This window comes from Triticum aestivum, chromosome 3B (genome assembly GCF_018294505.1).
Source record: "Triticum aestivum cultivar Chinese Spring chromosome 3B, IWGSC CS RefSeq v2.1, whole genome shotgun sequence".
Classification (NCBI taxonomy): Eukaryota; Viridiplantae; Streptophyta; class Magnoliopsida; order Poales; family Poaceae; genus Triticum; species Triticum aestivum.
The window spans coordinates 825,746,314-825,760,002 of record NC_057801.1 but is presented as its reverse complement, the minus strand read 5'-3'; the positions used below and the strand labels follow the sequence as shown (position 1 = coordinate 825,760,002).

At 46.0% G+C, this 13,689-nt stretch overlaps 1 pseudogene; it reads left to right on the top strand.

Annotated features, from left to right (window-relative positions):
• Positions 1-687: 687 nt before the first annotated feature.
• On the top strand, positions 688-829 carry LOC123073104 (uncharacterized; annotated as a pseudogene).
• Positions 830-13,689: the final 12,860 nt, after the last annotated feature.

Genomic DNA, 13,689 nt, shown 5'->3' with positions numbered 1-13,689 from the left:
CGTGCGTGTTGATGTAATCTGGTAGTTAGGCTGTTGGGATTCCTCCTTATCTCTTGTATAGTTTGCTTGAGGATCAATCCACGCCTAACTACCGTATCTTGTAAACCATCTGCTCTATATAAACATGCACACGCCCCTGCCAAAGGTACACGCTTTCATCCAATCTTTCATGGTATTCAGAGCCAACTTCCTCTCCAACATCCAACCCAAGTCATGGCTAGCTCCAGCTCCGCCGCCGCCGCTTTTGCCCTCATCCCCATCGCTGACAAGCTTCAGCATGGTAACTACCTGTTTTGGCATGCGCAAGCCCTAGCCACCATCCGCGGAGCACAGCTGATCGACGACCTCAACCCTGATCACCCATTCCCGAAGGCCAAGCTCCTCAACAAGGATGGTAAGCCCACTAATGTGCGGAACCCGGTGCATCTCATCACCATGGCGCAAGACTCCGAGGTGCTGAGCTTCATCTTCAACTCGATATCGCCGCCTGTGATGATCCAAGTCGCTCACTTCACCAAGCCCGCCGGGGCATGGACCGCCATCAAGGAGATGTTCCTCTCCCAGACGTAGGCCAACATCGTCAACATGCGGATCGCCCTCTCCACCTCCAAAAAGGGCACCGCGACCATCACCGACTACATCGGGTGCATGAAAGCGGTGGGCGACAAGATGGCTTCAGCAGGCAAGCCGCTCGACGAAGGTGACATGGTCTCCTACATCCTCGCCGGATTAGACTATGACTACATCTCTTTTGTCTCGTCCATCTGTGCTGCAAGGACCGAACCAATCAAGGTAGCAGAACACTACTCTCAGCTGATCGGTTTTGAAAAATGTCTTTCTATGTTTGAGGGTGGAAACCACTCTTCCCAATCCTCGGCCAATGCTGTCTCCCGTGGCCGCGGTGGTTTCGGCCGTGGTGGAGGCGACCGTGGCAATGGTGGCCGCGGCAATGGAGGAGGCGGCCGCGGCAACAGAGGCCGTGGCAATGAAGGCGTTGGTCGTGGCAATGGAGGCCGCGGCAACGGCAATGGAGGGGTGGATGATCTTCCTGAGGTCGTCTGCCAAATCTGCAAGAGGCCGAACCACACCGCCCTTGAATGCTACCGTCGCTTCAACATCTCGTACACCAAGAACGATAAGAGCACCGGATCAGCCACCACCTCGTCCTATGGAGTAGATACCAACTGGTATCTGAACACTGGCGCCACCAACCACATCACCAGCGAGCTCGACAAGCTGACCGTCCACAACAAGTACAACCGCAACGAGCAAGTCCACACTGCTAACGGAGAAGGTATGGAAATTAGTCATATTGGTCATACTACTATTCGTACCCCTACTCGTGATCTTCATCTAAAGAATATCTTGCATGTACCCGATGCCACCGAAAATCTTATATCTGCTCACCGCTTGTCCACTGATAATCATACCTTTCTTGAAGTTCACCCAAGTTTCTTTCTCGTCAAGGAACAGGGAACGAGGAAAACCCTTCTGCGCGGCAGGTGTAGACAAGGTCTCTACCCCGTATCATCGGCTTCTAGTTCAAGCAAACAAGCGTTTGGTGCAAATAAACTGCCTGTTGAAAGGTGGCATAGTCGGCTAGGGCATCCGTCCTCTACCATAGTGCGTCATGTTCTTAGCCAGAATGATATTCCTTTTTCTAGCAACGAGTTAAATAAATAAGGTGTTTGTGATGCTTGCCAAATGGGCAAAAGTCACCAACTACCTTACCCTAGTTCAAACAGTGTATCCAATGCTCCTTTAGAGCAAATTTTCTCCGATGTATGGGGGCCTGCCCGTGATTCTATCAATAGAAAAAACTATTATGTGTCTTTAATTGATGATTACAGTAACTTCACGTGGATATATCTTCTCAAACACAGATCTAAAGTATTCCAAGCCTTTCATGAGTTTCAAACTCTTGTTGAAAGATTGTTCAACAGAAAAATCATCACCATGCAAAGCGACCGGGGTGGCGAATATGAATGCTTAAATTCCTTTTTTCGCCAATTAGGCATCACTCACCATGTCTCCTGTCCCCATGCTCATCAGCAAAATGGGGCAGCAGAAAGGAAACATCGACATATTGTTGATGTAGGGCTTTCTCGTTTAGCCCATGCCTCCATGCCCTTGAAGTTTTGGGATGAGGCTTTCCTCTCTGCCATATATTTGAAAAATCGCACCCCTAGCAAAGTTATCAACTTTGAAACCCCATTGACTCGCTTGTTTCAAGAACAACCGAACTATCATTCTCTCTGAGTTTTGGATGTGCATGCTGTCCGAACCTTCGCCCTTATAACTCCAAAAAATTGGAATTTCGTTCCAAACAATGTGTATTCCTTGGTTACAACAATCTCCATAAAGGGTTCAAGTGCCTAGATGTTGCTGCGGGTCGAGTCTATATATCCCGTGATGTCATTTTTGACGAAACAATTTTTCCTTTTGCCTCTTTAAATCCAAATGCAGGCACCCCTCTAAGGTCAGAAGTCTTGTTGCGTCCTGAATCTGCACCTCTTGATCATGGGGGCGAATCTGTAGTTAATCAATTGGCTAGTTTTCACACTAATCATGTTGCTAATGGTGCATGATTTTATGCAGCCAGAACATGACATGAACGACGCGGAACACGAGATGGATTCAGGTGATGTGGGCGGTGATCCCAAGACTGCAGCGTCAGCGGGTGCAGGTGGCGCAGTTGGCGCAGGGGCGAATCTGCCTTGGGAGCGCAGACTCCACCCCGGGAGCGACGTGTGGGGCGGGTCGATTCGCCCGACAGCGCGTCCTCGCCCGAGCCATTCCCAGGTGACCACATGGCACATGGACAGCCGCACTAGCCCGCGCGGCACGGTTCGCCTCTTGCTGGTCGCCAAGTGGACCAATCCAGCGAGGGAGCCGCGCGTACCTCCTATGGTGCCGCGCATCTGCCCCGACAGGACGGGGGATCCTCTGTCGCTAACGACAGATCCGACATGGGATCGCGTGCAGTTGTTCCCCTCTCCGCTTGATCTTCTGTGCCACACGCATCTGCAGCTTCTGATGTACCGACTCGACGAACAAGGTCACAACATGGTATTATAAAACCTCAGGTTCGTACAGATGGTACTGTCAGGTATGATAAGCTCAAAGTTCGTTTTGGTGGGCTGGCAACTACTGGTGAACCAAATAGCTTGCAAGAAGCTTTGAGTGATACAAATTGGAAAAAATGCTATGAATGATGAGTATGATGCTCTTCTTAAAAACAAAACTTGGCACTTAGTCCCACCAACAAGATATAAAAATGTTATTGATTGTAGGTGGGTGTATGGAATTAAAAGGAAAGCAAGTGGTCAAATCGACAGATACAAGGCAAGTCTAGTAGCAAAGGGTTTTAAGCAGAGATATGCTATAGACCATGAAGATATCTTTAGTCCTGTTGTTAAAGCAGCTACCATCAGACTTGTTCTCTCTGTTGCAGTTTCAAGTAATTGGAGTCTCAGACAGTTGGATGTACAGAATGTGTTTCTCCATGGCGTTCGAGAGGAAGAAGTCTATATGAGACAACCTCCTGGCTATGAGGTTAAAGGCAAGGAAAATTATCTCTGCAAACTTGATAAAGCTTTGTATGGCTTAAAACAGGCACCTAGAGCATGGTACTCCAGGTTATGTGAAAAACTTCAAGCACTTGGATTTAAGCCTTCCAAAGGAGATACTTCCTTGTTCTTCTTCAAAAGAGGCAAAATCATTATCTCCATGTTGGTCTATGTTGATGATATCATTGTTGCTAGCTCATCACAGGATGCAACTGTGGCATTATTGAAGGATCTAAGGAAAGATTTTGCCTTGAAGGATCTAGGTGGTCTACACTATTTCTTGAGAATTGAAGTCAAAAAGGTGAAAGATGGTATTCTTCTAGCCCAAGAAAAGTATATTTTGGATATTTTGAAACGTGCGGGTATGATAAATTTTAAAGTATCAAACATACCTCTCTCCACATCCAAGAAGTTGTCAAGAGAAGAAGGAGAAGTCTTGGGGGCCAAAGAGGCAACTAAGCACATGAGTATGGTAGGTGCCTTGCAGTACTTCACATTGACAAGACCTGACATTTGTTTTCCTGTTAACAAAGTATTTCAATATTTGCATTCTCCTACTTCTCAACATATGACCGCAGTCAAAAGGATCTTGAGATACCTTGGAGGTACTATGAGTACCGGTCTTCAATTTACCAAGTCACCTTGCAATATAGTTAGTGCCTTTTCAGATGCTGACTGGGCAGGATGCCCTGATGACAGAAGACCAACTGGAGGTTTCTGTGTGTTCTTTGGTCCAAACCTAATCTCTTGGAGTGCACACAAACAGGCCACTGTTTCAAGATCAAGTACAGAGGCTGAGTATAAATCTCTAGCTAATGCTACTGCAGAGATTATTTGGGTTCAGACTCTTCTGAAAGAACTTGGAGTTGCTCACTCACCCATTGCTCGTCTTTGGTGTGACAATATTGGTGCCACATATTTGTCAGCAAATCTAGTTTTTCATGCAAGGACCAAACACATAGAGGTGGACTATCATTTTGTTAGAGAAAGAGTAGCACAGAAACTCCTGGATATTCGTTTCATTCCCAGAGGTGATCAAGTTGCGGATGGCTTTATTAAAGCACTATCATGGCGCAAGTTGGAAGACTTCAAGAGCAATCTCAACTTGGTGAAGCTATGATTGAGGGGGCGTGTTAGATATTATTGTACGTATGTACGGTCGTATAAAAATCGTATATACCTTCTGGTATAGCTAGTGCGTGCGTGTTGATGTAATCTGGTAGTCAGGCTGTTGGGATTCCTCCTTGTCTCTTGTATAGTTTGCTTGAGGATCAATCCACGCCTAACTACCGTATCTTGTAAACCATCTGCTCTATATAAACATGCACGCGTCCCTGCCAGAGGTACACGCTTTCATCCAATCTTTCACAGGGCATCGAGCCTTTTAGTTTTGTGAACACATCGATTTTAAAATTGTATAAATCAACAAATTGTATAAACCTCAGGTAGATGCAAATAAAAGAAGCTTGTATAAAGCCAATTACCTGCAAAACAAAACAAGATAAAAGTCGGCCTATGCACGATGGCAGCATACCACATGGTAGCGCTAGTTTTTTTTTCCTTGGAACATGGTAGGGCTACCTAGTGATGGCATCAAACTCAACTCAATGACAGCATAGTACATGTTAATTAAGCAAACCAAAAAGATTGGGAGAGGACAGATATTCAAACATAGGGGCGGGTCCTAGTGGGAGCAAAAAGATTGAGAGAGAGAGAGAGATGGGAGCACGCACGCCCAAACAAACATCATGGGCGGGCGCAGTCAGCGAGGACTACCAACAACTAGTAGTGGTGGGGGGTCTTTGTCGTAGTCTGTTTGAAAATTAGTACATCGTGAGATGTATCACTCTTGTGGTGGTGGTCTTTGTCGTAGTGGTGGTCTTTGTCGTAGCTAGTACTACATCTTGTGTCTGATGACAGGTTAGTTTATATGCCACTCTGACAGACTAGTACATCACTCTGACAGACTATAACTTTATTTTATGCAGTGATACGCGTGCAGGCCATATTACTCTGCAAATTGGCTACATATTGTAAGGAGATTTGGATCTGTGATCTGTCTCCACCAATGGACATCGAATGGCATCCAAAGACTTCACAACAGCCAAATGATGGGCATATTTTATATTTGCAACGTTACACATTCAGACCTCAACTTGGTAGAATTATCGTCGAAATCTTCTGTCTGGCTACACATCCACACCCCAGGTTTCTAGAATTACCATCGGCTGATCAGTTAGTTGCAATACAGTCCCTAATCTTGTTCAGGATTCTTGTCATGTAGACAGTACACCCTATGTACTTTACTAGTACTAGTATGTAGATACGGCCCACCGATGGTCTGCGGCTGCTCTTCGGCGGTGGAATGAGGATAGTCATCGAATGGCAAATACACAAATTCAGCAAAGCTATTTCTTTTCGGATTACTGTATTTTTCATGCAAAATATCTACCAAAACTGAACCATAGAAAGGTATTATCAAAATAAGACTATAGAAGAGCAGAACCCGTGGAGGTGTGCATGATGGTGTTTGCAAAGCAATAACATCGTCAGAGATGGTTTAGGCATATTTTGGGCAGGCATCTAGAACCTCTAGTGCATAACGGATAGCTAAAGAGAGGTCGGGGTAGATCAAACTTGACATAAGAGGAGTCTGTAAAGAGATACCTAAAGGACCGTATTATCGCCAAAGAACTTGCCATGAACAGGAATACGTGAAAGCCAACTATCCATGTGCCAGAACCATATGGTGGTTGTGAGATTTTATGGATTCAGTTCTACCATATGATTGGGACTAAATGCTTTGATGTTGTTGTTTGTTGTATATGATGAAATATTTAGGCATGGAAAGGTTAAACTTATCCGGTCGACAAGAAAGAAATCAACTTCATTGAGAGCCTTTCTAAGAAAAAGCTTCGTTGACAGCCTACCCGTCGAAAAAAAAATCACATTGAGACCGCCTTCTTCCGTACACAAGGATTTGGTATCGCTCATTGTGACGGTTCAGCCTGGCATATCCTATTTGGCGCATATGCGCCAGTTCGCCAACAGGCGCCTGCAGGCGCATCGAATTGGTCTCGGCCCATCTTGCTATCTCTTACCTGTTTTCTATAGGACAAAAAAAGGAGGTGCGCCAGGATGGATCGAACCAACGACCTCCTGCTCGAGGGGTGACTGCACTAACAACTAGACTACAGCCATATCTTGTGTGCAATTCCCTTCTTCACGTTTTTCTTCTATGTCCTTCCCTCTTTTCTCCTTTTCCATTTTCTCTTTATTTGGAACTGCTTTTTCAGTTTTCTATTTATTTGGCCAAATCGAATGATTTTTTTTTCAAAATCTGATGAACTTTTTTTCAAATTTGATGAACTTTTTTCGAATTTGATGAACTTTTTTCAAAACCGATGAACTTTTTTCAAAACCGATGAACTTTTTTCGAATCTGATGAACTTTTTTTTCAAATTGGATGAACTTTTTTCGAATTCGATGAACTTTTTTCAAAACCGATGAACTTTTTTCGAATCTAATGAACTTTTTTTGAATTCAATGAACTTTTTTCAAATCCGATGAACTTTCTTTGAATTCGGTGAACTTTTTTTTGAAAATCGATGAACCTTTTTCATTTTTTTTGAACTTTTCTTATATTTTGGTGAACTTTTTTTCGAATTTACGTTTTATTTTTTTAGATAATTTGCATTGAGTATATATTAATGTTTAACTGCGCGAAAGGGTTAACTAGGCGTGTTTTCTTGTAGTGGACAACAAAGTTTGTTTGGTCAAGTGGTTAGTGAGGTGCACTCGTAGCAACGTGATCCTGAGTTCGAATCACTTCAACAGCGAACCAGTGCAAGTGCGTTGGCCCGGCCCATGCCATCGACGCTGCAGGCGCCAGCTTGTTAACGGGCGCCTGCAGCGCTGACTAGGAGCTCCCGTTCAGCCTCTGATCGCCTACTAGCACAACAGATGGCCAGGCCCATTACGTTAATAAGCGAGCAAACCGTTACGACAGGGTTTAGGAAGCCTACTGCCCGGTCCTGGGAACCTTCCTGGACCAGTATTTCCTTTTTTTTCTTAGTATATCTGGCTTTCTTTTATTCGAAAAATTATTAGTGACATTTAGAAAATGTCCGTGTGTTAAAAATATGTTGTCTTTCACTTTAAAATATATTAATGAAATGTAAAAAATCATACAATTTTATAATAATGTTGGTATCATAGAAAACTGTTTATTCCATTTTAAAAAATATCAAGCACTATTAAAAACTTTGCAAGGTTTTTAAAAAGTTCACCCCATTTTTAAAATATTTTTAAACGTGTATTTAAACATGTTCATGGTGAATCGTAAAATTGTTGAATGTGCATCTTACAAATATTAAAATATGTATTTAGATAAATGTTCAACGTGTATGTACAAAAATGTCAACATCTGTACGCAAAACGTTAAATGTGCATTTGGAAAAGGTCGTCACGTATTAGAAAATGAAGGAAATAAGTTTTGACAAAAAATACACAGAATAAAAGAAAAACACTGAAAAAACGTGTAGAGAAAACACACAGAAAACCGGATTAAACCTGGTGCGGAAACTGTTTCTATAAAAAAAAACAGAAAGAAAACCGACCCAGGCGTTCCGGCAGCCCATTCACTGCACTTTGTAGGGGAGTTGACTGGAGGCCTCGACTGCATTAGCAACCACCTTGTCATGGATGTAGTTGTGTACCAACAGACTGAACACAATATGTTGATAGAATCAGCTAGGTATACACTTTGATATTGCGCTTGTCCGTCAACAGATGCAATACTGAGCACAAGCTGTGCGGAACTTTTCAGATCTCGTGAGAAAAAAATATCGGTTTGTAATGGCCATTATTAGCAAATGTACTTAATTCTCCACTTCTATAAAAAAATCCTACTCCTATATATATATATATATATATATATATATATATATATATATATAGGTTAGTACTCCTAGGAGTACATACTCCTTCACTCGCTCGCTCATTCCGCTTTATTTTGGAAGGAAAAAATACATGCAAAATCCCAACCAAAAATATATGCCCCAGATTGGGTACATCTCATAATTAAACAGATAAACAAATACACAAGGACTGGAATGGAAGATAACAAGCATGCCATGCCTAGACTTGGTCGGTATTTACAGCCATTCAAATGTAAACAACTGGATGTGAGACACTCCGTTTCAAAATAGATGACTTAACTTTATACTAAGGGCCTCTTTGATTTGTAGGTTTTTGAAAACGTAGGAATAGGAAAAGTATAGGATTGGAGTGGCATGCCCACTTGAATCCTATAGGATTAGCAATGAATGTTTGATGTCACAGGAAAAAAAAATTTATAAAAGAAGGTTGGAGTGGATGTTAGATTCCTATAAAATGTTGAACAAAAGATTCTATAGGAAAAATTCCTATGGAATACAATCCTATAAATCAAAGGACCAACATAGGAAAGTATCCTATGTATTTCAATCCTCCAGAAATCCTATAAAATTCTTTGATAAAATTGCTTTGAATCAAATGATCCTTAAAGTTAGTACAAAGTTGAGTATATTTTGAAAAGAAGGGAGTACTAGATAACAGTGAGGAAGTCGCCGCCTTTGCTGAGCTGCCTGGCATGGGCAACGTACATCTCTCGGCTTTGGCTGGCTACATGGCATAGCAACTCTACCCACAATGCAAAGATGACTTGCGGCATGTCTGGCAGGTTCCACGTCTTGCCAAATAACATACTGGCAAGATGATGTGTCGTGTCGCTGTACATGTGAAGCACATACCAAGTGAGGACCTCGGTTGATGGGAGCATCGGATCTTCGTCTTCTCCAGTAGTAGATGTCTGAATACCATCTTCCTCTTATAGGCTTCTAGCGCAGAGTTCCTGCCGCAATTTTTAAAGAAAAGGCCTGGGCCCGACTTTATAAATAAAGTCACATGGCAGAGTCACAGAGCAATCACAACAACAACAACGGGGACGAAGCCACCACCAGTTCATCCAAACACGGGCAAGCATCGACGAGCACGAAAGTATGACGAATACATGGCACCCTGCCAGACACGGCACGCAGGCCGGATAACTTTGGAAAGACATAGCCAACAACTAAGTCGAAGAACCACCAAAATGCGAGATCAGACACCAGGATCCTGCCCAGTAAGAGACGATGCCGAAGCCCGAATTTTAGATATGAGCAGATCAAGAGCATCCTGGTCGTCCACCTTAGTCAATAATCCCCACTGCTGCAAGAAGATACAAGATTTAAATAAACAATCAGCAACTTTAGTAGGAAAGACATGTTCGATCGTAAATTTGGTCTAATGTTCCATAACGACCAGCAAATGGCACCCAGACCAACCTAGAAGACCCTCTTTGTCACACCAGCCAACGAGTTGGCAAGGCTTCTCAGCTCAATAAAGGAGGAGGGATCCCAAGTAACCTGGAGCCAGGATCTGAAACAGCTCCATACAAGTTTAGCAAGCACACAATGAAAGAAAATATGATTCGTGTTCTCCAAGACACCACAAAGAGCACAAAACTCCGAGCCAGGTCCATTCCTCTTACGGATTTGGTCAGCCGCGGGGAGACGGCCTCTGAAGGCCTGCCAGAGGAAGATTTTGATTTTCGGAGGCACATGAGAACGCCAAATACTAGAAAATCTATTAGTAGGGGCACCACCAATAAGTTTAGAATACAAGGACTTAACCGAAAACGGCCCGAGGCGTTATGAGACCAAACCACCGAATCCGAAGACTCCGAGAGCATGGGGAATAAGGCAGAGAGACTTTGCCAATCTTCCAACTCTTCAGGAGAAAGGGAGTGGCGGAAAGCCAGATCCCAATTATTAGCCGATACCTCCGCGATGGAGATATTCGGGTTAGGGCAGTAAGAGAAAAGAATAGGGAATCTGACAGAGAGGGGAGCGTCTCCGCACCACCAATCAAGCCAAAAATGAACCGAGGAACCATCTCCTAGGATAAACTTAACATGTTCGAGGAACAGAGGCCAGACTTTAATAAGGTCCTTACAGAATTGAGATCCACGCCGGGCCCAGCAAACATCGGGCTAGAGTGGGGAAAATACCTAGCTTTAAGAATATAATACCATAAGGAGCTGGCCCCACTAGACATGATTGTCGGTGTCAAAACCGGCGGATCTCGGGTAGGGGGTCCCGAACTGTGCGTCTAGGCGGATGGTAACAGGAGACAAGGGACACGATGTTTTACCCAGGTTCGGGCCCTCTTGATGGAGGTAAAAACCTACGTCCTCCTTGATTAATATTGATGATGTGTATTACAAGAGTGAATCTACCACAAGATCAAGGAGGCTAAACCCTAGAAGCTAGCCTATGGTATGATTGTTGTAATGGATGTTATGTCCTACGGACTAAAGCCCTCCGGTTTATATAGACACCGGAGAGGGCTAGGGTTACATAAAGTCGGTTACAATGGTAGGAGATCTACATATCCGTATTGCCAAGCTTGCCTTCCACGCCAAGGAAAGTCCCATCCGGACACGGGACGAAGTCTTCAATCTTGTATCTTCATAGTCTTGGAGTCCGGCGGACGATGATAGTCCGGCTGTCCGGACACCCCCTAGTCCAGGACTCCCTCAGTAGCCCCTGAACCTGGCTTCAATGACGATGAGTCCGGCGCGCATAATGTTCGGCATTGCAAGGCGGGTTCCTCCTCCAAATAATCCATAGAAGATTGTGAACACCAGGATAGTGTCCGGCTCTGCAAAATAAATTCCACATTCCACCGTAGAGAGAATAATATGTGCACAAGTTCAATCTGCTGACGTATTTTGCGGCATGACGTCACACCACTACCAAGCTTTACTTGAATCGTTTTTTATTATACCACCTCAGCGCGTTTAGCGAAGCGGTTTCCTTGGCACGTCTTGTCGAAGCAGAGATCGTGTTCCCCTTATTCCGGGATTCTCATCAATACGGACGTGGGTAACCCAACCGCGCCCGTCGCCACGCCTCCTCTATCGAAGGTGAGTCCTGAACGGTCACGGAGACGGCTCTTGGTATTCTCCCTCTTTATAATAGGACCAAGGCTCGTTTCTTTTCTTCAATCTTCCACCGAATCTTCTCCTTGCTCCAAGTTCCAACACCCAGAGCCCCAGATTCGAGCGCTTCGGACCTTCAACAATGTCCGGCTCCGACCTTCAGGGCCGGTGGACGGAGGAGGACGTGCTAAAGCTGCGAGAAGCCAAGTACCTGTCCCACGAGATTTCACACATGTTGCCCGCCGAAGGGCAGGCCATCCCCACCCCCGCGCCCGGCGAGTATGTCGTCTTTGTATCCCACCTCCGTCGGGGTTTAGGCTTCCTGACAGATCCTTTTGTGAGAGGGCTCATGCTTTACTATGGCTTGGAATTCCATGACTTGGCTCCGGATTCCATCCTCCATATTTCCGCGTTTATCGTCGTCTGCGAAGCCTTCCTCGGCGTCACCCCCCACTTCGGCCTGTGGCTGAAGACCTTCAATGTGGAGCCGAAGATGATAGGGGGGCGTCAAGCAGAGTGCGGCGGGGCGGCCGTAAGCAGGAGGGCCGATGCCCCGTGGCCCGAGGGCTCCTTCCAAGAGGAGCTCGGCTTGTGGCAGCAGGAGTGGTTCTATATCACCGCTCCGAGGGGCAGCAGGAAGAAGCCGCCGCCTCCGTTCCGCTCGGGACCTCCACGATGGTTGATGTCGTGGGTCAACCAAGGGCTCAATTGGGGGCCGTCAAAAGACGTGCCCCTATTGCAGGGCCGGATTCGAGACCTCCAAGTGAGGGAGATCGATCTGGTCGTGGTGATGCAGGTTATGCTAATTAGGCGTCTCCTGCCCTGCAAACGCCGTCCTCTCCGGCTATGGGAGTTCAATCCGGAGGGACCACGGATTCTCCAACACTTCATGGGTACGACACCCGTGGAGATGTACAAGTTGTTCTTCGGATCACAGGCGGTGTGTCCGGAATTGACCGAGGATGCCGGCCTAAGCTGCAATCGCCCGGATACTCAAGTAAGTAGCTCAGTGTTCGGACGTACCGTTTGTTTGCCTTTCTACAATTCGCCTTTTAACCCGTTATCCTTCAACAGGAGTGGATAGCGCAAGCAAAGCTGATACGGTGTCCGGCCCCCCTCCCAGAGACCGCGCCGGAGCCCGTGCTGGTCAGAATGTTGGAGGTTGCGCCTTCAGAAGAAGGCGAAGGGGAAAATGGAGGAGCTACCGCTTCGCCCAAGGGGGCGCTTGAAGAAGGGGGGATCGAGAATCCCTCCCTCCAGGGGGAGAAGAGGACCGCCTCCGAAGACCCGGAGGCCAAAGCCCCTAAGCGGGGGAAGAAATCTTCACCAGAGGGTCCTGTGTCCGGGGAGGTCCCGGCCGCACAGTCTTCTCTAAAGAATCAGCCCTCCAGCGAGCCGTGAGTAGAAAAAGGGGGAGTTCATTAATAAGAAACATCCCTATTTGTGCTTCTGAGGATAACCGAAATTTTTACCTTGTAGTTCGGATCTGCGACCTTCTCAGATGAGCTCGTCTTCGGGGGATCTTCGTCCGGAGATGATGGAGAGCGAGACGCCTCCGTCTGCTGCGCCGTCGGATAGGGCGGACGAGCCTGAAGTGTCGTCACGGAGGGTATCCCCGAGCCCGGCAGAGTCGAAGAGTTCGGCGCCGACTAGTGTTCGGCCGGGGGAGCTGAAGGATCTGCTTGAGAGGGCGTCCATCTCAGAAGATCACCATGCATTGATGAATATGGTGATTGGAAGGATCTCGTCCGCCGAAAGCGGATTGCATAATGCCGTCAGGAGTTTGCTGGCGGGGTTTGAGGTATGTACAAATGACACACCTTTTGACAATTTTGCGCATGAAAGTGCGCCCTGTATAGATAGTAGCCCCTGAGACTCGGTAGGTTGTCGAAAGCGACAGCGTGCCGAGGATCAAAATCGCAGGTTTCAATCTTCGCCGTTCCTATGCAGGTGGCGGATCGTCGGGGGCTAGCCGGACTGATGGGGTTGCTGAATTAATGCGGCAACTCGATGTTGCGGATGCAGACATCGCGCTAGTCAACAAGCGACTTGACGAGTCGCAAGGTAAGTTTTTTCTCCGCAGTCACCTTTTAAGGG